The 25664-nt window shown below is 43.5% G+C and overlaps 1 protein-coding gene across 2 annotated transcripts in view; it reads right to left on the bottom strand.

The window, feature by feature from the left end:
* Positions 1-25664, bottom strand: part of WDR37 (WD repeat domain 37) — a 121239-nt gene that overhangs the window by 84242 nt on the left and 11333 nt on the right. The gene's annotated exons all lie outside the window — the stretch shown is intronic.

The following is a 25664-nucleotide window of genomic DNA, read 5'->3' as shown; positions in this document are numbered from 1 at the left end:
TTTGCATAGTTTTTAACGCATTTTATTCTTAAAAACAAGGGCATAGGAAGCTTTAAGAAGATAGGATCCTGCCAGAGGGGGCACACACCAGTATGGCAGTGTGCTTGGTTTACAAGCCTTCATCCTGGTGGTCTTGGATGCTCCTTAAGGGTTTTTCAATAAAATAAAACATGTAAAAAATACGATGATCAGAATAACATTTTTCTGTCAGCGTAGTTGTAGTTTTTATTTATATTTTGCCATTCTTACACTCATTAATACATTTGCATATTTTAAAAGGTGTGGAAAGGGTTTTTTGAAATCCCACCCCCCATAAAAAAAAAAAAAAAAAAAAAAAAAAAAAAAAGGATCTGTGTAATGCATTCCTGTTCCTGCCGCTCATTTGATATTGGTGCTCCCACAAGACTATCTTGACTAAATTGTAGATGACTATACAAAGGACAGCCAAGGCAACACAAAGTTTCTGGCCCTTACATCTATTGGAGTAACTACAGTCAGTCCCCAGATTACATACAGGATAGGTTCCGTAAGTTTGTCCTTAAGTTGAATTTGTATGCAAGTCGGAACTGTATATTTTATAATTGTATCCACGGCCAGAATTTATTTTATTTTTTTTGACAATTGGATTTTAAAAATGTTGGGTTGTCAACTTATTTGCAAACACCTTTTATAACTCCTACAGCTGATTATTATAGCCTAGGGCTAAACTAACATCTGTTTGTAACTAGGGGTCGTCTGCAAGTTGGATGTTCTTAAGTCGGGGACTGTCTGTTTTGTCAAGGCCAATTTTAACTGCTAGTCATTCAACATATGTCAATAAGCAAAGATCATCTCTGTCACCAGCTAGACAACGTAATAAGCTAGAGGCTGACCCGTATGGAGCATACGGCTGTGTAGCTGGTCGATGTAAAGGGGGATTTACTAAATGAGATTTAGATTAAGTTCAGATTATCCAAAGCATACAGGGAAATTACGAGAGCCCCGGCAACGATGGAAACAATTAGCCAAATACCACAAAGACAGGGCTGGTCATTGTCAGTAGTCTCCCCGGCCTCTGTGACTTCTTATCTGCTACTCGGTACATTAGTACATGCCGCTGCTATGGCAGGAAACTCAAACCACATAGATCAATCTACACGCGCCCTGATATATGCAACTACCTGCAGATAATTAGACGTTTCCTTTACATTGGAATCGAAACCCATAGAAGAAACTAGAAAAACCTTAGATTAGTTCAGGATGGTTTAAAGGGAACCTGTCAGCAGAAACTGATCTAACAAATCACTACCAGTAGGTTGTCAAGCAGAGTAACACCTTACAGATCCTGTTTCTGGCACGGCCCAAAGTGGTGGCATCATCCAGAAAATTGATTGATGTAAAATTGGATTGAAGTCACAGAAGGTGGAATGTTTAGGGCTGAAGTCAAGCTCTCCCCATCTCAGAACACCCCCTATGCCAGTGATGGCGAACCTATGGCACGGGTGCCAGAGGTGGCACTCAGAGCCCTTTCTGTGGGCACTCAGGTCATCAGCCCAGGCCAGAGTTCACCAAACAGGTTTAAATCCATTGACTGTTTGGAACTGCATGAAAAGTGAGAAGGTGTTGTGAAAGAACTGCATTATCTTTGGAGGTCATCCTGCTGGACCCACCATTCTTCCTAAACAGAGAGACCCTGGAGAGAAGCTACAATGATAGACTGAATTTGCCCACTTTGCTTCAACTGTATGGGTGGCCTCAAGGGGCCGATACAATTAAAGAAGTGAAAGCACAGGTAACAGTAAGTTACTGCTTAAAATGGCACATTGGCACATCAGGGTAAATAAGTGGGTTTTGGTTGCAGTTTGGGCACTCGGTCTCTAAAAGGTTCGCCATCACTGCCCTATGCGGTGACATCAGACATTCATCAGACTTTTCTAGAGACAGTAATGAAAGAGAACAGGATTGAACTTGCATTTAATTCAATAGAGGAACTGCACGTCTTATGCCATCCCTAAACTCAGAAAAGAGAATATGACCCCCATGAATATTGTGGACATATATTAGAAGGGTTGTCCACTTATAAGAAACTAACAGGGCAAGTCCCTAATAGGGTCACCCACATTATATTTACCCTGACAAACTTTCCTGTTGCCACTGATGACCTGACCTATTGGTAGGACGAATCAGGACTTCTTTTGATGTGCCATGTCCTACAATGGAGAGACAGGATCGTGCAGTCATTACTCTACAATAACCACTCCCATATGAGTGGTTGGAGGGGTGTGCAGCTACATCACAGGAAGTCTTAAGTTCTGCCGCCTGGGGGTCACATGACTACGTGTGACGCTATTAGTGTCTTATACTTACCCTGTTAAAGTTTCCTATGAGTGTCCAACCCCTTTAATCACACTCTTAGGCCCCTTTCACACTTGCGTTTTTCACACGCGTTTTCTGCGCATGCTTTTGACGTGCAGAACTTGCATTGCACTCTGACCCATTGTAATCAATGGGTCTTTTCAGTCTTGGTTTTTTTTTCACGTGCGTTGAAATCTCAGCATGCTCTACTTATGCAAGTCACCATCTGCAAGTGATCTGCAACGCAAGTGTGGAAGGGGCCTTATGGTCCATCAACGGGACATTTAATAAGCTCTTCACTAAAAATAACACATTTAAGGGTTTAGCTTCAGAAAATAAATACAGAAAGTAACAGCAAACAAAATACAGGTCTCATAGAAAGCTTTAATGCTATAACCGCAGGTGTGTGATTTTACCTGTTTCGGCCCAAGAGATTCGGCAGCGTGTCCTACACTATTCACAGGGAGATTACTGTGCTGTATATACAGCATTGTATGACTAGGTTAGTGCTGCCGTCATCTCTGCCGCTCACAGGGTTTAGCTGAACATACACAAGCTGAGAATAGACGAGAACGCGCCCGTTGTGTTTATTCCCGATGGCAGAACATTCTCCAATCCAGGATGCCCAACTAATACTAACACTAGGCGTTACTAAGAGATTTACTCCCTACAGAGTAGACGTTGCCTACTACAGGATGCAAGTGCTGGAGTTGGCAGAGCACAGCATACAGTTATCTCCGCCTAACGTTCCATCAAATAGGTATGAGACCCCCCTCTTTATATCCACTTTCCTTAAGGAGAGCTTCAGATGCGAGTCCAATCTGCCTCATCAGACTCGTATCTAGGTAAATATATATAAAATAATAATAATATACATAATGTAAATATAATATAATATCCCCCCCACCCAGAGAGCTCACAAAAGCAGTTTTGGGAGCCTAAACTATTTCAGGGCTTCTAAGCCAGGATTTCTTGCATTAACGTCCCCCGATGAGTTTATCCAGTGACTTCAGTAAAGTATTATCAGGTGAAATAGTCCCAAGTTAGATAAGGAGTTAAGCTTCAGCCTCCTCTCCTTATTGATCTGCTGTGTTTGGACAGGAGAAGGATTCAGACACTACTCTCTACAGGAGATAAACAGAGTGGGGGGGGGGGGGGGAGAACAAAGAACATATTTCTAAAAGTTACAATTTGGCATGAAAGGAGCAGCGGGGAAATAAAAACAAAGGCATAGGCAGAAAGTGTGTGAACGCGTAGTGTTGTACACTTAGGTCCATAAATATTTGTACAAGGACACTAATTAAAAATTTTGTTATTACCCATTTCCAGAAACCTATTCACCTCTGATGACCTGACCAATGGGTAGGACGGCTCAGGACAGTTAATACAGATAGCCGTGTGCTCGGACGGGTTCTGGCCCATCACAGAGCCTGGTGGAGGAGGGGCAAGTACTCTTCACCCCTCCTACCCTCCATAGGCAGACGATCGGCCGGGAGTCATAGAAGTCTGTAAGTGCCATGAGATCACTGTCCCCATAACAACTTTATGAATGTACCCTTACAGTTATACAATGGACTTTCAGACTATATTTGAAGCCGCATTCACACATTTTCACACGTTTAGTAACACAACGCAAAATGCAAGTGGGCAGGGCTCAACCCAATTGAACTTGTGTTTACACTTAAGCAAATGCAAATCGGTAAGTAGCACCCAGTGTACATGCATAACACCGGATGCTCGTTACCCATCGCATGCATTTCAACTAAAACACATTTACAATCGGGTTGAGCCCCGCCCATTTGGATTGCCTTTCTAAAAAAGCTACTCCACTCAAGTGATGCGCTGCCCATCAACACGGACTTCTGCATGAACAGAGGTAACATCACGTCCATAGTGCACTCCCTCTCCAGGTTCTGCCTGCGACATGTGCAAGAATTATGCAAGCCACAGACCGAGGAGTTCATTATTGACGTGACGTCACCGGTGTGCCTCTGCATACATAGAGACCGGCGGTGATGTGAGGCAAGAATAAAGTCTTCGTAAAAAAAGACTGTTGAAAACTTTTTAAAGGGGTATTCCCACGAAGACAAGTTTCCTAAATATGCTTAGGATTAAAAAAAAAAAAAAAAAAAAAAAAAAAAAAAAGATTCTTCTCATGAATAGCTTCTCTTGTCTGCACACTGCTCTCTGCCCCTCCCCATACATTACAAGATCAGCTCAGACACAGGCACTTCCTGCCGGCAAGCAGAAGCGTGCAGAGACTTGCTCTACTAGCTACAGACAAGATAAGCTCTTTATCCGAGAAGAGGGAGGCATATAGAAGAGGTGGCTGTGTGTGTACTATAGGCAAGATAGCAGGGCTGAGTGTTTCATTGTATCTTATATTCATCTCAAGACTCTGATCTGTCTCATCTCTTTTTCTATGTGTCAGTAGTAGAAAGTTCAGAAGCCAAATGAAAAAGTGTAAATAAACCCTGGACCCTGATGATTTAAGCACATTGTCAGCACACAGCATCTCACTAATATTAGAGGGATCATGAAGTTTCTGCTTAGAGAGTTAAAGTTATTAGACCAAATTGTAATGTGAGGGGTTAAAAATGATCTTTATTATGGGGAATTACAATTTGAGAACTTTCTTTCATGGGCAAGCCCCTCTAACTAAGATAAATAAAATAAATGCTTACAAGTTTAAGTTGCAGATAAATTGATATTTTCTATAATCACGGTTTCGGATCTTCAAAGCTTAGACAGAAAAAGGTAATTGCATTTTAACATTTTATGGCTTCAGGGATAATTATCCAAAGTCAATGACGGATTTACAATTACTGCTTTATTGCGTTACAACATCAGCCAGACACAGATATTTTATAGGGGATATGCTTACATATGTCAATAAGGATTCATGGAATAGTTTTCTCTTGCATTTCTCTTTTCTTTCCAGTCACAGTTTTCATTGACCGATTTTAGATTAAAGGAAGAAATGTGAATTATTTTCACTGTAAACTTTTCTCAAGGAGAAAAAAAAAACCCTGTTTTTATTATTTCCACTGGAAATTAGAAGGACACTTTACCTCATGTTTTTGTAATGTGTGTGTAGGGGGGCAGGATATTAGGCAATTTACATCTATTAATAGTTCTGTACCACTTTCTGTATAAAGTGAAGCCTCCTGTCATTTACCTCATCAGCCAGAGATTCCTGACTAAAAATGGCCGCAGATGGATCATGTGATCTCTATCTGTCCCTGAGCAATTGTATGATCTTATAATCATGAATACTATCATAAAGTCCTGACAGGGCATTTGTTCATGGACAGATCAAAGGAGGCTTTACTTTACATATCAAGAAAGCAGAGCGGAAATATTAATATTTGTATATTGGTAAATTACCTGAAGTGAAACCTCCTGTATTTTACCTCATCAGCCAGACATTGCTGTCCATAAAATGGCCGCACATGGAGGGTCATGTTATGATAGTATTCATGATTAATAAGATCATACAATTGCTCATGGACAGATAAGATCACATGACTCTCCACCTATGGCCATTTTATGTACAGCAATGTCTGCCTGATGAGGTAAAAGACTTTACATATCAAGGAAGTGCTGCAAAACTTAGATGTATTTGACTAAATTTACCAATATCCCCACACACACACACTACATGAGATAAAAACATGAGGTAAGAGGCCAACCCCTTTAAGTATTAATAATTGAAACCAAAACGTGTGAATGGAGCCCCAACACAAAAATATTAAAATTAAAAATCAGCAAGCGATGTCTGTGGGTTTATCTCCGGGAGCATTCAACGCAATGAAGGAAAAAAAATCAAAAAGAACGGTATTGATTGTGTTATTCTTAAATAAACATGAGAGAGTACACCGAGGCTGAAACTTGGCAGAACGGATCTAACAGACAACACACTCAGGCCCCAAACGAAATCAGAACCTGGCACAAGACCCAGCAATAATACTGATTAATAGCCACATGCAATGCATTCAAGATAAGTTATGGGAAGCCGTCCCTCCAGAAGAATTGTAGCTCAGCAGCAGGTGGCCACGTGTCCCTTTTAGCCTCCGCTTATAAAAATTTATTTGGAGGATACCCTATGAAAATCCTGTCTCTGTTGGAAGTCTTAAAAGGCAATGCTACATGGGAAAAAAAATGTATGCAAATGAGCTCTCTACTAAGTAATTAGTCTTTTTAGTGCCATCTAGAAGTAGCTTCATTCGGGAGGCTTAGGAACCCTGGTGCAGACGAGCTCTGTACCCCGACCACCCCCCAGTAGATCACATCCACTAATTACAAGATGAAACTTTAACAAAAACGTCAGAAACTAAAATTACAGTGACTACAGGAAAGAGTTCCCTTGATAATAACCATGTCCCACACTGTGCTCCTAAATAATATATATGCCCCAACAACACAACTGACAATGCGGTGATCTCAAAAATATACTGTGCACTTCAACACATGATACAGCGCACCTTAAATAATATTTGGTGATTTCTAGAATGTGTCTTGCAGTTTCCCTTGTGTTCTTCCTCACCCCATTTAGGATTGCATGTTGTACTTTTAACAAGACGCCATGTCTAGAGATATTCAACAGTCCTAGAAAGATGCATATCTAGGATCATAAGAAGGTTTCTTAGTCTAAGTATTTCTATAAAACGTCTTCAAGGAGGATTCACTGTTAGCTACCAATCTCAAGTGCTTTGTCTGTAAGCAGGCTTTGAGAAACTTATTTGCAAATACTGTTGGTCCCGACTTGAAAGGGGTTTGCCCATTTGCCCAAAGTTCTAAAACTGTGGCCTGGCTTCTGAAGGTGGCTGTTCTTGGGGGTCGCTTGTATTATAGGTCTACTTTTGGGGGGGGGGGGGGAAGTGGTCGCCATCATAGATCTGCTCTGGGTGTGGTCTCCAGTATTATCATCTGTGAACTGTATTTGTAGCTCTGCGGTCTGTATTCGTTATTGTACAAATGTAGTATCATGCAGTAGTGGTTTCTGGGGTGGCATTTGTGCTTTACTGTGGTTACTTTTGTTTAATATTGCAATTATTTGCTAATTAGCAACATTTCAAAATCTTTGCATGACACGCAGACCATCTGTTACTGGCCTCTTAACACTACACGGCAGCCAGAACCCTATACATGGCTGATAAGCGAGAAGAGCAGTCGTCTGCTTAACACACACCCTAGCCCCACTAATTCACGGACATGTTGTACTAATCCGATTGCAGACCCCCTACAGTGTTTAACTTGATCCTCTATGAACACCCGTGGTTCTACATCTGTTTTAATCTAAGGGAGGTCTGAACAATATGTAAATAATGAAATCTACGTGTAAAACCGCACTTCCAATAGACTGAGCGGTGAGCTTATAAAGACGCGCGCCACGCACGCTTCAAGTCCCTTATTTCAGCATCAAATTTGGAAAGTGGAAGTGGTTGAAAGATCTCAAGTTAAATAATGAACTTAAATTTTTAACTTTTTTTTTAACTCCAAAAATTATGCTCCAAAAACAAAATTTGCTTAATAAAAAACAAACGTCAAAATCTGAAAGGAGCTGTTGCAGCATAGTTTGCCGGTCCAACAAAATCTAGGAGGAGATGTTGCAGTATAGTTTGCCGGTCCAACAAAATCTAGGAGGAGATGTTGCAGTATAGTTTGCCGGTTCAACAAAATCTAGGAGGAGCTGTTGCAGCATAGTTTGCCGGTCCAACAAAATCTAGGAGGAGTTGTTGCAGTATAGTTTGCCGGTCCAACAAAATCTAGGAGGAGATGTTGCAGTATAGTTTGCCGGTCCAACAAAATCTAGGAGGAGATGTTGCAGTATAGTTTGCCGGTCCAACAAAATCTAGGAGGAGATGTTGCAGTATAGTTTGCCGGTCCAACAAAATCTAGGAGGAGCTGTTGCAGCATAGTTTGCCGGTCCAACAAAATCTAGGAGGAGATGTTGCAGTATAGTTTGCCGGTCCAACAAAATCTAGGAGGAGATGTTGCAGTATAGTTTGCCGGTCCAACAAAATCTAGGAGGAGATGTTGCAGTATAGTTTGCCGGTCCAACAAAATCTGTAAGGTGCTTTTGCAGTATAGTTTGCCGGTCCAACAAAATCTGTAAGGTGCTTTTGCAGTATAGTTTGCCGGTCCAACAAAATAAAAAATAACCAATATTTAAAAAGCAAAAAAAAAAATAAAAATTAAAAAAATTACGAAAAAGGATCAGTTGGGAGAGTAGGAAGAAAAAGTTCCCATGTACAGGAAAACCTAGGAAGACTCTAAAATGTGCGAGTCAAAGAGACCTCATCCAAACAGGACGCGGCTGCCAGTGCACGCCTGGAGATGGAATGTGGCCAAATCCAGCGCTGGAGAAATTCAGATAAAGGGCTGCATTTTCTTTCTAACCTTAAAGTGAACCCTTGCGCATTATTTGGGTCAAACAAATGACAGAAGATTTATTATTTTCAGACATCATTAAAAGCGGTTGTCCACTACCAGAAAATTACTGATTTAGTTAAATGAAAAGTTATACAATTTTCTAATATACTTTCTGTATCAATTCCTTATGGTGTTCTAGATCTCTGCTTGCTATCCTGCTATAGAAAGCTTCTAGGTTTATTTCCAGTGGATAGAAATCATCATGTGATGGACATGCAGGTGTATGAGCTGTTATTGCACATGCATGTCCATCACATGAGGATTTCTATCCACTGGAAGTAAAACATAGAAGCTTTCTATACCAGGACAGCAAGCAGAGATCTTGAAAAGCAGGGGAGGAATTTGTACAGAAAGTATACTGGAAAATTGTATAACTTTTCATTAAACAAACCATATCATTCAATTCCCAAAAGTGGAAAAAAAAAAAAAAAAAAAAGGTTGTCATTTGTATGACCCATATAATGCACAAGGGTTCACTTTAAGGTACTGGTCAGGGTGTATAGAGCACACATGCCTCAGGAGACTCTCCTTATCCCCCTGTAGTCACTGGAATGGACCTTGGTCCAGTCGTGTGCCACCGACAGGTCAACTGTAAGGGAAATTTCTAGTTATTCCACCTGTGGTTGCACATCCACAAATTTATTTTTGGTGGGAGCTCTGGCTTTACAAACAGTGGGAAAATGGGTGCCATTCACGCCCAGAGTAACAAGGCAATATAAAAAAAACTTTGCGGCGTGTCATGGGTTAACCATCATCGGGTTGTTCCATGCTGCCACCTAAAGTTATGGGAACATCAGTTGCTGTAACTGCAGCTTAAAAGGGGTTTTTTCGGGATCACATTTTCTTACTCTTAGACTCACCTCTCTCTGAGCCTCCAAGCACCCACCGGCCTCATTTGTAGAAAGAGCTTCAGAGGCGACGTCATGCAGCTTGTGTGTGCACTGTCAACATCAGGTCACAAACAACAAACTGTGCTCCTCTCGTCACTGTTGCCCATTGTTATACACTTTAGGGCCGAAATATCAGACACATCCTTTAACTTGTTCTCCAGTAACTTGGGGCAGCCACAACACAAGGGAAACGCTTTAAGCTGCTGTGAGTAGTGAGGACCTAGAAGTATCTCATATTTATGACCTAATCCTAATGTTGTAATAACCCCTTTAAAATGGAAGGCACATGAAACATGCTCTGCTTTCTATGCTGACAAAGACTTAAAGGAATATTGCCCCCTCTATTTATAGCATAAAAGCCTAATAGATGCAGGTCACACCTCTGTGATCGGTGTCATTCTCGTGAAGAGTACTTTCCCAACCCCACCCCACTTCTCGGCTTTCTAACTCTGTTACATCTTGCTGATCTTTTTAGGTCAATACCAAAGTAGTGACTGGAGAGAGCGGCAGATATACATGACCACTACTCTACTCATTCTCCTCCTGGATGCCGCAGCCAATAGTCCTAGCATGACTTCCATGATAAACCTGATGACGTGCGATAAGTTATCACAGAAAACTGATGGAACGGCTCGAGTTAAAGCGTCAAGTTAAACTTTGCTATATCTATAGGTCGCATAATCTCTCTGGAAAACAGAAAAGCAAACAAGAAAGTGCTGCTTTCAATGCAAAGGTGACACCCAGGTGACCGATACATGCAAACACACTGACAGCCGGCTGATTCATGCCCCATTCATCCGCTGTACAAACTGCCCGCAGCTGAATGGCTGCGATAATGTAATAATTCTATTACCTTCTATTGTCCCCTGTTCTGCAGACATTCAGCCTACGCAAACACTTGCCATTACTCTACAAGTACAGACTGGATCTGACCATGGAATATGCCTCACCCTGATGCGGATTTGTCCTGGATTTTTCTCCGGGGTCAATAGAAAATTCACCTTTTTACTGCACTTGTCATTGCTAAAGAAACTGGCTGCTCTCAGAGTGCTGTATCAAAGCCTATTAATGGAAAATTGAGTGGAAGGAAAAAATGTGCACAAATAACCGTGATAACCGCAACCTTGATAGGAGTGTTAAGAAAAGGCCTTTCAAAAATTTTGGGGAGATTCACAAGGAGTGCACTGCTTCTGCAGCTGGAGTCAGTGCTTCAAGACCCAACACAGACTGACGTATCCAGGAAATGACGTATGCAGGGTGTCAAGCCCCTCCGGACCAATAGACAACGCCAGAAGAGTCTTACCTGGGCCAAGGAGAATAAGAACTAGACTGCGGCTCAGTGGTCCAAAAGGTGTTGCTTCCAGGTAAAGGTAAATTTAGCATTTTATTTGCAAATCAAGGACCAAGAATCTGGAGGAAGAGTGGAGAGGCACAATCCTAGCTTGAGATTTATTGTGAAGTTTCCACAATCATTAATGGTTTGGGGAGCCATGTCATCTGGTAGTGTAGGACCACTGCACAGGCATCTACCAGGAAATTTCAGAGCACTTCAAAAAGCTTGCCACAGCGAGAAGTGGGGAGATGAAACTTTCATTTTCCAGCAGGACTTGGCACCTGTCCACACTGCCAAAAGTATCAATACCTGGTTAAACAACCACAGTATCACTGTGTTTGATTGGCCTTAAAAACTCACCTGACCTTAACCTCAGACAATCTACGAGAGACACCAGATCCAACAATGCAGATGAGCTGCAGGCTGTGGGCATTGCCTGGGCTCCCTTGGACCACCTCCACACACTTGGTAATATTCTGCCTTCAGCTTTATTCATAGCTATCTGGGTCTTTTATTGGATTTGGTTATTTTGAGTGGTTTTTCACTCTGCGGACCATACATTACACCGTCAGGGCCGACCATCTTTTTGCCCTGGTGGCGTTATATGGAGTTGACTCATACCTGGTCCTCTCCTGCTTAGACCTCTACACTGTGTAGTATATTTCTTGTTATAGCTTGAGTGCAGTATGTGGTATTTGTTTGGTTCATCATTTGGTGTGTTCTGGGGGGGCCCTGTTGCAGGTGGTTTGACACTATCGCATGGCATCACCTGCTATGTTCAGTCACAAAGGCAGTTGACCTGCATTTTCGTGTTTTAAATGTTTTTATATTTTTTGTCCTTTTGAGTTTTCCGTTTGTATTTGTACTCTAATAAAATATTGTTAATTATATTTCTTTTGGCTGCTTGACATATGTTCCTCGTGCTTTTCTAATTTGTTATTCGCATATGTGCAGCATACAGATCCCTCCTCTTATATCTTTCAGAGGTAGTTTCCATTTCTGTATTCGAGCTGCAGGCTGCTGTCACACAACCTGGACTTATAACACCTCTGCAGTGCCGTCAGGTGATCGCCTCCATGCCGCGCCGCAGTGACGTGGTCATTCATGAAAAAGGAGCTCTGACCAAGTATTGAGGTTTTTTTTTTTTGGACAAGAATGTACAATAAAAGCAAAAAATGATCCAGGATGCTTGAGCACCCTTTTCTACCACTTTTTCCTTCCACTCAACTCCCCATTAATATGCTTTGATATAACAATCTGAAATGCCAGCTTCTTCAGCAATGACCTTTTGGTGTCTTATCCTCCGCGTGGAGTGTGTCAATGACTGCCTTCAGGACATCTGTCAAGTCAGCAGTCTTCCCCACGATTGTGTTGCCTACTGAACCAGACTGAGGGACCTTTTAATTTTACCTTTGCAGGCGTTTTGGGTTAATTATTCTAATTGTCTGAGATACTGACCTTTGGGTTTTCATTGGCTGTAATCCATAACCATCAACATTAACAGAAAATAATTAATGGTGGGGGAGCAGCATATGAAATAATTATTGGTGGAGAGGCAGCATAGGAAATAATTGAGAGGGGCAGTACAGTAATTAATGGGGGGGGGGGGGGGAGAGGCAGAATCAATAATTAATGGAGAGGGGTCCCTGTACATATTTCAAAATTAATTGACCCAATTAAATATATATATATATATATATATATATATATATATATATATATATATATATATATATATATATATATATATATATATATATATATTATATAAAATGCAGTATATTAAATAATTAATTGAGGGGGGCCCAGTGCATTACGGATGCGGTCACATGTACCGCTATTTATTTTTAAAAACTTTAGTCTGGTCCTCCAACGGTCTGAGAGGGACAGTGAACGGCCCCCTATGTCAAAGATTTGGGGACCTCTGCCCTAGAGCATCTAAACTCTAAATGGTTATCACATATAGGCATAAAAAAATAATAATAATCTGCAAACTAAAAGTGCTGAAGATTGCAACGCACAGACTGGGCATAGACAATAGCCACTGCTAGATCTGCTCAGTGTTACTCGAATATTATGCTTGTATTATCATCATCCATAACAACTACCTCCACGATCTCACTTCCAGGAATGTCAGGCACCTACACGCCGGCAGTGACATGCAAACTACAATTACTCCAGTCTCTGTATAGGAAATGCTGTGACAGTGCAGGAGGATGGGTCCTAATTACAGATCACAGTCTGGAGAGAGGAGGCTGGAATAAGCAGGAAGGCAGTGACGTCACATACATTTACTCACTTTTTCCCCCTAGGACTGACCTCAAAGGCCATGAAGAAGAGCAAACCATTTCAGTAATGAGCTTTAAAGGAAACCTACCACTTGAAGTGGCAGGTTTCCGATGGAAATACCGGGCACCAGCTCAGGGTGAGCTGGTGCCGGAGCTTATTTTCGTTAGTGTTTTAAACCGCGGTATCGCGGTTTAAAACACTTTTTAAACTTTATAGCCGGCGCAGGCAGGTACGCGCTCGGCGCTTACCGTGCGCACGGCTACATAGGAAGTGAATGAGAGCCGCGCGCACGGTAAGCGCTGAGCGCGTACCTGCCTGCGCCGGCTATAAAGTTTATTAAAGGTATTTCCATCAGAAACCTGCCACTACAAGTGGTAGGTTTCCTTTAAGTAGAAAAATTTATCTAGGAAACCTACTAAAATTGTGATGCAAAACTCAGAAGCAATAAGGAAAAACTTAAAGGGAACCCGTCAGGGAAATTTGGGACACTAAACCAACAATAGGTCTTTATCGACTGGGAGATTAGTGTCCCTAATCTACTTGTATAAATAGGTAATATAAATAATAATGGGACCCCTATCGATCACGGGAAAAGTGGTCTATATACTCCTGGTCACCATGTACCTACCCATTGATTAGTGACATAGGTCACAACCTGTCATAATAGTAATCATTTATCAATAGATCTAAATTATATTCCTTTATGTAGGCACAGCTAGTACTACCTCCCACTATCAAGTAATCTGAATGCAATGTAGGCACAGTTAGTACTACCTGCCACGATCGAGTAATCTGAATGCAATGTAGGCACAGTTAGTACTACCTGCCACGATCGAGTAATCTGAATGCAATGTAGGCACAGTTAGTACTACCTGCCACGATCGAGTAATCTGAAAGTAATGAAGGCAGAGGTAGCATTGCCTGCCACTATCTCTCAATCTGAAAATAGGGTTGACACAGATTGAACGGCCTCAATTTTAATATAGGGAGTAACAAAATATTCACATTTATCCACAAGGTATCAAACAATAAAACCTAAAGCTTTTGTACCATTGTGGATTCAGCACTGGTAACATAAATGACTGGAACGATATCTACGGCTGTAATGTTAATACTGAGAACTGCCCCTTATTCTTTAATTAAAGGAGTTAACTCAAATTTTAGTCAAGTTAACCAGTGCTCCATTTATGTCACCTTTTACATATATATCTGTATGAGGCTGGGCTCTTGTGACCCCCATCCCTGCCCTATTTATAGTATAATATCATAGTGACCTTGCTAAGAGGAACTTACAGTATTTCAGTAGACAAGGATACTGCTCTCCAATAAATTATGTCAGACTACATGATAGGGTTAACCCATTCCTTCTCTGTAGATAATGAAGGCACAGACAGAACTGCCTCCCGTTACGTTTCCGTTTATTATACAGGGACAAATAACAAACCAGGAAGGCAGCGTTACACAGCCAAAAACTAAGCCAACCAGGTGACAGTATATCATGTAGGCGCTATATAAATACAGAATTATTTCACATTCACGGCCAAAGAAGCTCAACTGCAGTGACACCATTCAGCCACTACACAGGGAATGGAGCCGTCCACTTCCTGTAATTTTCTCTATCAGCTGCTGTGCAGGGTAGTGGAGTCAGGGTTATGATAAAATGGACCGATTACACAAATACAGGCGGTCCCCTATTTAAGGACACCCGACCCCTAGTTACAGACGGACCCCTCTGCCCACTGTGACCACTGGTGAAGCTCGCTGGATGTTACTATAGTCCCAGGCTGCAATGATCAGCTGTAAGATGTCTGTAATGAAACTTCACGAAATTATACACAAGAGTATAGCATTAACTACCACCGCAGCAACGCAGCATTAGGACATGCAAAAATAGTGGTTGTAGACATGCTGGTTGTATAAGACGGCAGCAGAGCCGGGCCGGGAGAGGGCCCAGGAGCAGAGCCGGGCCGGGAGAGGGCCCAGGAGCAGAGCCGGGCCGGGAGAGGGCCCAGGAGCAGAGCCGGGCCGGGAGAGGGCCCAGGAGCAGAGCCGGGCCGGGAGAGGGCCCAGGAGCAGAGCCGGGCCGGGAGAGGGCCCAGGAGCAGAGCCGGGCCGGGAGAGGGCCCAGGAGCAGAGCCGGGCCGGGAGAGGGCCCAGGAGCAGAGCCGGGCCGGGAGAGGGCCCAGGAGCAGAGCCGGGCCGGGAGAGGGCCCAGGAGCAGAGCCGGGCCGGGAGAGGGCCCAGGAGCAGAGCCGGGCCGGGAGAGGGCCCAGGAGCAGAGCCGGGCCGGGAGAGGGCCCAGGAGCAGAGCCGGGCCGGGAGAGGGCCCAGGAGCAGAGCCGGGCCGGGAGAGGGCCCAGGAGCAGAGCCGGGCCGGGAGAGGGCCCAGGAGCAGAGCCGGGCCGGGAGAGGGCCCAGGAGCAGAGCCGGGCCGGGAGAGGGCCCAGGAGCAGAGCCGGGCCGGGAGAGGGCCCAGGAGCAGAGCCGGGCCGGGAGAGGGCCCAGGAGCAGAGAGGAATTTACATCAGCAGTCACCGCTACCCGGCCTCCTGTACCATTGATCACTTCCATCAGTTATGGAACTTGACTTGTCAGCAGGATGCGGACCACAACTCAACGCTTGACAGGCCGGTTCTTCTTCCCTAATCTAGGCTTTAAAATTAGTTGAAATTGGCTGCACATTCTGTACATGCTCAGTAGTTAAGCACCATTGCTAGAGACCAAGGAAAAAGACACTGGAAAGGAATGTCCACACTGACTGGCTGTGGAGTCCGAGTTAGGGAGATTGAGGAGTCAGAATGTTAGTTTACCAGCTCCCCAGCTCCTGTGATCAACTGATCCGTGGCGGTGGTGGACACCTAGAATTATGACATCAATGACCTTTACTTATGATAAATATTTTTAACCGAGAACTTTAAGATGATTTTTAATTGGTGGGTAATGAAGCTAACCTCAATGTTTCTGACACTAAATATAATTGTTAATGAAGAGTAATAGTGATAATTACAGCAGTGATTGTGTCACGCACGCTGTTCCATGAATGGTGGCACGTGGGAGGTGGGAAGACGGCCCGGAAAAAGTGAAAAGAGAATAACAAAAGGACAGGAAATAGGATTCTCTTCTCAGATTAACCCTTTCATTGTCCAAACAATCAAGACAGTCCTTTTATAACTGTACATAAAATTTCACTGCTTTTTTTTTTTTTTTTCCGGGTGAGGAGCACTACATACAGTTGCTGAAGTATGGGAATATTTATTAGCTGCTACATCAGGTCCTCACACATCACCTGAACTAAACTTGGACCATACCATTGCATATAAAACAAAGTAAAGAGAAGCCAAGTTTGCAGCTACTTTCTAATTCCATGCCCTACATGTGCCCCCCTCAGCAAATGGGAACCTAAATTTCCGTACATTAACTAAAAGGATTTGATCGTTACATACGAGGACATTGGTTTGAATTCACTAGGCTCTGATATAATTGACCAGTGTTAAAAAGGAAGTCTCCCAGCAGTTTTGACAAGTGTCATATTGGCCCTGGAGATCTGTGTAATCATAACTTTATGTGTGTTGTTGGTAGCGGAAGAACTGTGAAAGATGCATTTACTTTCCAAGATTGTAACTGGACTTCGAGCACTGGAGGAGTCTATTCATACTGTGGCCTTCCCTCTGCTATATCATCTAACCAGAAGCATGTTACAGCAGTGACTCAGAGCAGGGGGCAGGGGGTAGACTGTGCAGCAGTACATTGAAGAGACCACACACATGAATGCACCAAATCCAGCTACAAACCTGGAATAAAAATACATTTTTCACAGTCCTGCTGCTACGAGCACACCCATACGGTATGGTTAATGAAACCTCCAGGGATCATACCCTACACGGTCTGCAGCTTTGTAAGGTCAAAACTGCAGGTAGACAACCATGGTTTTTATCTATTTTACTTAAAACTTACAGAATTGTTTTTCAGCGTTAAAAACAGTTATCTGCTATGACTGCCGAATTTTTATGCCGTACTCCAGCCATATTTAATGCGTTTGTAGGCGTAAAAAGCTCTTCGTCTCCGAGCCATGGAATAAAAAGTTCTAAATGAAAAGGCATCAAAAATTCATAGAGACAAGTCCCTTTACTACTTTACTTCACAACTTTAACTGCTGGTTTCTACTTTACGTACATTTTTTTTTTTAGGCTTGAGTCAAACGCAAGTCATTTAAATGGTTTCCCTCATCGCATCTTGAGAGATAAATAAAACTCTAAAGCTTATAAGTAATAAAATAAAGAAATAAAAAAAGAAAGTGATGCTCATTTATCGTGACAAATAGAACTAGACTCTGGCCACAACTGGAATACCCGGGTGCATGCATTTGGATGCATTTCAGAAAACAAAATGTGACTTGTCTGTGCTGCAGACTACTCAGCTCTTGGCCCCCACCTTTGTGCTCCTGTACAGCTCCTCCCTCGTGCTCTTTCACAGAGCTCAAAGCCTGGTGAGCTCACATCAGTCGGAGGAGCTGTACAGGAGCATAAAGGTGGGGGCTAAGAGCTGAGGAGTCTGCAGCGCAGAGAAAACATGTTTTGAAATGCATCCAAACCAAAGCCCAACCCCTGGGACTACACAGAGGATTCTGTCAGGGTGCAAGGTAACTTATAACACACAATTAATATTGTAATCCAAATGCTTAGAAAAAGCAGAAAGGCATATTCGCACTACAGGTGTAATATGCTTCTGTAACCTGTCTGTAGTTAAAATTAGGTCCCTGGTGACAGATTCCCTTTAACATGGCAACTGGGTGACCCCAATATGGTCACTTATATTATATGGTTAAAACTTTACCAAAATCGGCCGGTCACGTGTTCCTGTCAGTCAGCACAGCAGGGACTTCCTGTTAGGTTAGTTCCTCCACTGCCTATCGGCACAATCAATGGCTTTCTGTTTAGTCATTACTGGCAGCACAACTCTTCCATCGTAACCACTGCCATATGCGGAACCAAAAACACTCACACACACTCCAACCACTCATATGGGAGTGGTTATTACTAAGGGGGGCACATAGGGAGTAATGACTGCACAGCCCCTATTACTACCGATAGCCAGCAGGACACGGGACGTCACAGGAAGTCCCAAATTCTTATGGCCGGAGTCTTTCAGGGCAAGTATAATATAGGTGCCCCATTAGAGTCACCCACTTACCCTGTTAATATTTCCTAAAGGTGGCCAACCCCTTTAAATGTTAAGTTCTGCTTAAAAATGAGAGTCACTCATTCTAGAAATCCAGATTTCAGATGTCCACGTCTATAACAATAACAAGGGGGGATACACCGGAAGGGTGGACAGTCAATCCATGACAAGACAGAAGGATTTCTATCTGTATCAGGGTTTTTCAAAAACACCTTGAGTGCAAGGAAATTCCTGAAGTCTTAATGGAAAGCTATTTGTGAAAATCTCTCAACAGTTCTTAGTCCACGGTGTCTACAGTTACCATAGCAATAGTCTGTTAAGGGGACCCACGCTTTTTTTAGCCTCCCGAGACATTGAAGCCTTATTTTTTTTTTTTCTTCACACTTCAACAAAAAAACTTTCACTGCGCTAACAGGAAGACTTGTTTTATTACTTATTTACAGGAACACGTTACACAATATCCTCTGGATAGAAGAAAGCCCAAGCAAGTGCCGCCAAGTAAAAGATCTACCAAGACGGCAAGGTTTTTTTTGAAAAACAGATCCCCAAATTGTCAAATTATTAACTTTATTTTTGTATGGTGACCTTCTCAATCTTACCCAATTATGTCGGGGTAAAGAAAGCTCAGGAAGGATGATAATTACTAATGGTTAATCCAAAACGGCATCACCGATCAACTGACTTGGGGATTACACATGCTAATCGGTGGAAGTTCAATAGACGCCCCACCAATCATGGAAAAGGAGCATGAAAAAATATAGAGCACCAAGTTAAAGGGCACCTACCATCAGATGACCTGATGGTAGATGACCATTGTGTACCTCCCATTCCCGCGCCAGTGTGTCCCAAGCTTCATTTCTTACATCTTTGCATGGCCACATAAGTTTGCATGAGTTTATAAATTATGCAAATTATCCTGTGGTGCTCTGCAGAGCATCCATCAGTCACCACCAATATATAATGCCGAGAGCCGATGATGTCATCGACTTTCTTTTCAAATCTCAGTGGTGGAACGCGGCTGGCATTTTGTATTGGTGGAGGCTGATGGTGCTCTGCAGAGCACCACAGGGTAATTTGCATAATTTATAACAAATTTTTTTTACAGAAATGCAGCCGTGCAAAGATGTAAGAAATGAATCTTGGGACACACGGGGAGGTAATCTGATAGATGTCCTTTCACTTCACGGCATTGGAGCTCCACATTAATGCATTACAGTGTAGAAGCTGGAAACCGCACAGTTGTGTCCTACGATACAGGTAATAAATTCCATCTAAGGTGTCACACAGAAGCAGATATAGTGGCTATAGCAGGCAACAGCATCTTTGATCCACTTCATCTAAAAAGAAATCCAACCCAACTGCTATGTGGGTCAGGAGGAGATCAGAACCAGGTATCAAACCCCTCGCCTTCCCACAAAAATGTAATATTGATGACCTCTCCAAAGGATAGGCCATAACTAGAGATGAGCAGACCTGATGCTCAGGTTCAGGTTCGGCCGCCTGATCCGGATGTATTGCTGGATTGGCGGCAGAACAGCCAATCTTTCAAGTTGATGCCCCTAGCAACTAGCCCTGGCCAATCAAAGTCATGACTAGTTACTAGGGGTGTCAATTTGCCGGATTGGATGTTCGGTCACCAATCTCGCAATATGTCAGAGGGTTGAACCCGAACTCCGACCCCGACCATTAGGGCCACCAATCTCTAGTCATAACTTTTCAGAATGTTCAGGGGACCAGACACACCTATTCATTAGTATCATAAATACTTTTACTATCTGAACACATGATCAGACCCCATGGCTATAAAACAGTTGAGTTTGTGAACAACCAGGCGATTAGTAATTTATACATTAAACCACTTGAGATGTCAAACCTGTAAACACCACCACCTTATAGAAGAGTCTGTGATAACTAAGACACGATTACCATAAATGTAAAAAAAATATATATATATATATATTATATACACACCCCCGTGAAGTACAGCGCACAGACTAAACATAGAAGAGGCGTCTTGTGTTGTGTCCAACGTGAGCTGAAAATAGTGAAGAGGAAACAATAACCACCGGTGTTTATCACTGCAGGGAGATATCAGGTCGTGCCCCGAGGTCTGCAGATCTGGATACAACAGCAGAAAAATATGCAGAATATTCTCCGCCATCTGCAGGGCTTGTTCACACAACAGATCAGCTAAGGTTCACCTTTGGGCCATGCAATTTTTTTCCCATAAGTATTTTAACCCTTTGGAGCATGAGAAACATGTGCAAAGGGGGAAACTGCAATACAAGAGCATTCAGTGATTTACCCTGATGTGATTTATGGACAAGTTTGGTGTCAATTTTGGATGAAAGAGGCCATGTCCTGCCACCAAAAATGATTGGACTCAAGTGGGTACAGGATTTAGCGCTGTACCCTAGACCATACAATAGGGGAAAGGACTAGTAGCAAAGGACGTCAATTTGCCGTATTGGCCGTCCGGCCACTAACCCAACGTCAGGGTAGCACGGCCAAACCCAAACTAAAACTAAGTGTCCACTCGCCTCTAATAAGGACCTGGTTTTGGTGACTATTGCTAAAAAAGGGTCACAAATGCCGTAAGTTTTTAGATGGAAATATGAAAGTAATCCACGTCTCTTGGTCCAAGGTGACTTGATGGATAACAAGGCAAACTGAATGTTCATCACTGGCCCCTTCTTGGTGTCTTCACCCATTACTACCCCTGGGCATGTGTACTGTACCCTCCACCATTAGTTAACTAAAGCACAGATTGTGCCGACTGAGTTTCTGCATATTTAACCATAAGAATCCATAACTAGCCATCAGAAGAAGAAGTTTAGGCATTACATGCGGTCCACCCATTTAACACATGTTCGGGAAAAGTCCACTGAAGAGACTACACATTCCTCACTTGTGATGTAGCAGTGAAGTTGTGACCATAAAACCTTCTGCCCAAGTTCCTTTCATCAGATCGATGTTCATAATTTGATCTAAATATGGAGAGTCCCTTTAAATCAGGGGTCCCCAAACTTTTTACATAGGGGGCCGTTCACGGTCCCTCTCAGACTGTTGGAGGACCGGACTAAAGTTTAAAAATAAATAGCGGTACATGTGACCGCATCTGTAATACACTGGGACCCCCCTCAATTAATATACTGCACCCCCTTGTAAACTATTTTATATATTGGCCCAATTAATTAATTAATTGGGTCAATTAATTCTTAAATATACGGGGACCCCCCACCATGAATTATTGCCCATACTGCCCCCCCACCATGAATTATTGCCCATACTGCCCCCCCACCATGAATTATTGCCCATACTGCCCCCCCACCATTATTGCCCATACTGCCCCCCCACCATTATTGCCCATACTGCCCCCCCACCATTATTGCCCATACTGCCCCCCCACCATTATTGCCCATACTGCCCCCCCACCATTATTGCCCATACTGCCCCCCCACCATTATTGCCCATACTGCCCCCCCACCATTATTGCCCATACTGCCCCCCCACCATTATTGCCCATACTGCCCCCCCACCATTATTGCCCATACTGCCCCCCCATTTATTGCCCATACTGCCCCTCCATTTATTGCCCATACTGCCCCTCCATTTATTGCCCATACTGCCCCTCCATTTATTGCCCATACTGCCCCTCCATTTATTGCCCATACTGCCCCTCCATTTATTGCCCATACTGCCCCTCCATTTATTGCCCATACTGCCCCTCCATTTATTGCCCATACTGCCCCTCCATTTATTGCCCATACTGCCCCTCCATTTATTGCCCATACTGCCCCTCCATTTATTGCCCATACTGCCCCTCCATTTATTGCCCATACTGCCCCTCCATTTATTGTCCATACTGCCCCTCCATTTATTGCCCATACTGCCCCTCCATTTATTGCCCATACTGCCCCTCCATCATTAATCATTGTATATAGTACCCTGCTGCTGGTTAAAAAAATTAAAACCATACTCACCTCTGACAGCGGCTCCCGCGTCTTCTTTCTTCGGGCTGCTGTCGGTCAGGAAGGGGTGCGCGGCCGCGTGATGACGTCATCACGCGGCCGCGCATCCAGGTACAAGGAGCGATGTGCGCCGGGGTTGTCTTCCGGCCACATCGCTCCACCTGTAATAATAGTGCTCGAGCGGACACATCGGCCGCATCGAGCACTATTAAGGTACGGGCAGGAGCTTCCTGTCCGGACGGACGGAGGCTCCTGCCCGACTGCCGTGACCTGCTCTCCTCAGCAGGAGCTCCAAGCGGCAGGGGCCGGATGAAAACGGTCCGCAGGCCGCATGTGGCCCGCGGGCCGTAGTTTGGGGACCACTGCTTTAAATGATCAATACTAATGTCCCCCTGTAGAACCACGCGAGGAGAAGCTAAGATAAGTTATTTTAAGCCTCTTTTATTGGCTACTGCCCCATTCTGGATGCAGAAAACCCATGACAGGCAGCGTTTTCATTACGCGGTTTAATTGTTTAACGAGTAATTTCTCCTCATTTACCCACAAAGCAAAGCTCCAGGGAACTACGCAGCCCCACAGACACGGAGATTCAGGATTCCCAATGCTAGGGGCAGCATCAGCTTGTGTACACTCGGAGTATTATCCTGCTTTTAGGCTTTGGAGATTTCCTCTTGGTGACATCCCAAGGTTCCTGAACCACATATCCAACCAGATACGTACACGGCCGACTCCCTGCATTCCCTGGAGCAGACTGGATCCATAGAGTAATGTAACTATGATATACAGGCGGTATCTTCTCCAAAGGAACGTCAGCACATTAAAATGTTTCCGTTCAGAGCCTGGAGTTTCTATGGAAATGATAATGACGGGATGTTCACTAACAGCAACACTAGCACTTAAAGGAAATATTTACTATGCAAACACACCCCAACTTTAACCACACTAACGAGCAATTAGCACTCGCCAAGCTAACGCTTCCAGCCCCAGCAAAGAAGACCAGCAGCACTTCAGAAAACTAGGAGGCGACACCCCTACTCAGATATGTGCAGACCAAAAGTGGTCACCCTTAAAGGGAACCTGTCATCAGAAACTGACCTAATTAACCATTACAGGTACGTTGTGAAGCAGATTACCACTTTCCAGATCATGTTTCTTTCAGGGTCCAGTGTGGTAGCATCATCCAGAAAATCAACCCTGAAGTGAGATGTACATTGGTTGTATAAAGTCAGGGAGGTGGAGAGCTCAGCATTGAAGTAAAGCTCTGAAGGAGATCTAGTAAGAGACGTGTCTGGATGCAGGACCTTCAATTACAGTGAAGAGGGAGGAAATCTTGACTTCAGTGTTAAACTTTGACTTCAAATTACATGTCACTTCTAAGTTGATTTTCTGGACCATGCCACTGCGCTGGGCCATGAAATAGACATGATCTCGAACAGTGGTTGTGAACCTATGGCACGTGTGCCAGAGGCGGCACTCAGAGCCCTTTCTGTGGGCTCCCAGGCCATCACCCAAACACACCAGAAAGCACTCTTCCTGCAGTTCCAAGCAACTTAAAAGATGCTGCTTTCAGTCATATATTGATACTAACTTGGGACTGTAGGAAGAGGGAGAATGAGTAGACAGGGTCGAATTTATCTTTGGAGGACCTCCTGCTGTCCCCACAATTTCCACTGTGTACAGAGGGACACTGGAAAGAAGCTAAAATGATGAAAATTTTCCATCTTTCTACTGTGTTGCTGTCCTCAGGAGGCCAATATGTTTGAAAGTTGTTGAACAGGCAGCAATAAGTTACTGCTTTAATTTTTGGTTGGCACCTCGCGATAAATAAGGGGGCTTTGAGGTTGCACTTTGGGCACTCGGCCGCTAAAAGGTTCGCCAGCACTGCTCTAGAAGGTGTTCAGCTGCTTGATGACAAACTGACTGTGGTTTATTAAATCAATTTCTACTGACAGGTTCCCTTCAAAGTAAAATTGACCATCGGGAAACTACTTTCTGAAGTAGTTCCCGTTGCAGATTGCCCATGCCTGCCGAAGCCGCAACTTTAATCAATCAATATGCAAATTAATTTCAGAGGCTACTCCCCTCCTCCAGTAGCCACTTAGACCCACCTACCTGCTCCTTGTTTGATTCTTCTTGCGCGTCTTTGGCAGCAGAAAAGGAGGTACCGCGTTTGCTGCCGGAGACACACAAGAAGAAGGAAAAGAAGAGAAGGTAGGCGAGTAGGAAGTGGCTACTGAGGTCGTGGGCTTCTCCCCAGAGCTTTTTTGGGTTACTACACACCCCCAGTAGCCTTTGAAATTAATTTGCATATAGATGGATTAGTTGATTTCAAGAAGAAGATTTCAAGAAGGATACACAGGACAACATACACAACAATTCTTTAAAGTGGTTTTCCAGGAATAGATATTGATGACCTTTTCCTTCACAATTAAGTTTTTTTTAAACCCCTTACTAAAATATATTTCTAAAAGCAACCAGGATGTGTCATTTCTTTTGCACTGTGTTATTTGTAAAACCTACTAGGGACCGGTGTTGCTGGAGTGGGGAAATGAGGGTGGGCCCCACTCCAACTGGACAGTCCAGGTTTTGGGCTGTCTGTACCATCAGCCTCTGCACCTGGGGAAAACAACTCTGAGGGCGCGTTCACAGAATGTGTTGCATCGTGTTTTTGGCTACATACCTTCCTTGATTACATACTATGGTCACACTACTTTTCCATGGCATTTGCAGCAGTGTGACCTCAGCATGTGATCACGATTCAAGACTTTGGATTCAGTCTAAAACAAAACAAAAAACTTCAACACAAGGCATCGTGTGAACACAGCCGCAATGTACTGTTTGTTTGGGAGGCTGTGCAGCAGGCGCAGTCTCTGGTAGTTAGTAAAGATTACAATAATTATTATAGTATTTGTATTTAGTGGCCAGACGGCCTCGGACTTTATTTTGTTGATACTTTGTGTTTCTGCCTTTTATTTAAATATTGAAAATAAAAATGGTTGCGGACAGTTGCACCACACAAACTGTGTCACTGCTGTGTCTCGAAAAAGTGTCCGTCTACCCCACTACCTAACCCCCTTACACAGTCCCATTGCCCCGCTGTAGGCACCAGACAGATGAGGAAGCAGATGGTTCCGCGTCACATGAAGTGGACATGGTGCCGTGGATGTCTGCAGAACAGATGACTTACCATATATCAGATGATAAAGTTGTTAGTCGTGACCAGCTCTAGTCTGG

This window comes from Engystomops pustulosus, chromosome 5 (assembly GCF_040894005.1).
Source record: "Engystomops pustulosus chromosome 5, aEngPut4.maternal, whole genome shotgun sequence".
In the NCBI taxonomy this organism is placed as follows: Eukaryota; Metazoa; Chordata; class Amphibia; order Anura; family Leptodactylidae; genus Engystomops; species Engystomops pustulosus.
Note: the sequence above shows the minus strand (reverse complement) of the source record. Positions and strands in the feature narration are given on the sequence as shown.